Source organism: Myxocyprinus asiaticus, chromosome 45 (genome assembly GCF_019703515.2).
Source record: "Myxocyprinus asiaticus isolate MX2 ecotype Aquarium Trade chromosome 45, UBuf_Myxa_2, whole genome shotgun sequence".
In the NCBI taxonomy this organism is placed as follows: domain Eukaryota; kingdom Metazoa; phylum Chordata; class Actinopteri; order Cypriniformes; family Catostomidae; genus Myxocyprinus; species Myxocyprinus asiaticus.
In genome coordinates this window covers 24,018,480-24,020,247 of record NC_059388.1, presented here as the reverse complement: position 1 = coordinate 24,020,247, position 1,768 = coordinate 24,018,480, and the positions used below count along the sequence as shown (strand labels likewise).

The window sequence follows — 1,768 nt, the reverse complement described above, 5'->3', positions numbered from 1 at the left end:
AAAAAAAAAAAAACAGTATTGAAGAAACAGAACATACACACACAGAAACAAATTATAACAAATTATATGTCCCTCCCCCTGAATATGCTATTTCTAGCCATTTTACATGCACGTTACCAGGCACGATCATATTTTTTTTTTATCAAGAAAATTCTCATTGGATCATAATTTCTTTTTTTCTAGTATGATATTAGGGTAAATATCGTATTCTTGATCATAATTTTTGTATTGTTTTCCTGTAAAAATATCAAAAAATCCTTAAAACAAGATCAATTAGATTTATCTTTACAACACTGCATAAGATATTTAGGTTTTTCAGAGAATGTATTTCTAACATGTGTATTTTGTCTTACTGTACTGGCAGAGTTTTTATAGTCAAAACAAGTGAAAAAAATTTACCAGTGCTGAAATAATCCAAAGTATTTAGAATACATTACTGACCTTGAGTAATCTAACGGAATACATTATAAATTACATTTTACAGCATATATTCTGTAATCTGTAGTGGTAAACGTTTCAAAAGTAACCCTCCCAACCCTGTACGTCACATATAAAACTCTGAACCCTCAACCAAAATTCTTGGATCTTAACATGCCACCAAAAAACATGGGTTGTGTCCCCATCTTCTGATTGGCATTGCCAGCAGGTGGGTGTGTCTTTTAAGACAAAGCCTATACTATCTAGAGGGGGTCCAATAGAATCTATGTAAAATCTTAAATTGCATAAGGCGCACCCTTGCATCTCTAGATGTAGACTTGATGTTTTTTAGAATCCTAGCCCACACTCCCTCCTCCAATACCAAGTTTAAATCTTTCTCCCATAATCTCTTGAGAGAAGTTAAAGCTCCGACCCCCAGACTCTGAATTAGCAGGGAGTAATACACTGATGCCTCATGACCTTTTACAAAGGCAGTAATCACCACTCACAGAGTGTCTGCTGCTTTAGGAAGGGTGTATGCTACTCCCAAAAATGGTACAGAGCAGGTGGCGCAGCTGTAAATACCTAAAAATTGAGACCTGGGAATCCCAAAATGTTGAACCATATTTTCAAAAGATCTCAACACTCCACTCTCATATAGGTCACAGAGCGTATTAACCTCCCTCTCTATCCACTCTGTCCAGCAGAAATGGTACTTTTTAATACATAATTTTGGGTTCAGCCATATGATTGAGACAACATTTAAATAAATGTCTGAATTAAACGCTCTGGACACTTTTGTCCATACCGCATGCAAATGCGGTTAATGGGGTGAAACTTCTCCGGTTAGTTTGATAGAAAGGCTTTGCAATGGCAAAATAGGGGCAAGAACTTGGAAGCGACCAATGGGCCAAATGTCTAAGACCGAATGCATAATAATAAAACAAAATCTTGTGTAGGCCTAGCCCACCTTTGTCAATCGGCCTATGTAATTTATTGAAGTGTAATCTGGGACGCTTACCATTCCAAATGAAGGACTTCACTATGCTATCAAATTGCTTGAAATAAGAGAGGGGGACATATAGGGAGAGATTGTAGCAGGTAGTTGAATTTTGGAATACATTAACCTTACCAATCATAGATAAATGTAATGAAGCTGACCTGCCCACATCACTTGAAAACCTTTTTAACTAAATCACACAAATTTGCTGGGAATAAAATACACAAATACTTAATGCCCTGTTTAGGCCACTGGAAGGTGCCCGGCTGAAAAGCTGTTACAGTGCAATAATAAATTAACTCTGTTTCCTGAGACCTTAGAAAATGAATGAATAATTCTGTGGAGGCAAGG

General features: G+C 36.7%; 1 protein-coding gene across 1 annotated transcript in view; it reads left to right on the top strand.

Annotated features, from left to right (window-relative positions):
• The window catches only part of LOC127434905 (protein O-mannosyl-transferase TMTC1-like), a 61,227-nt gene extending 59,459 nt beyond the window's left edge, over window positions 1-1,768 (top strand). The window contains exon 20 of the mRNA XM_051687970.1: window positions 1-1,768. This exon is cut by the window's left edge and continues 1,032 nt beyond it. The gene's annotated coding sequence lies outside the window, so the exon portion shown is untranslated.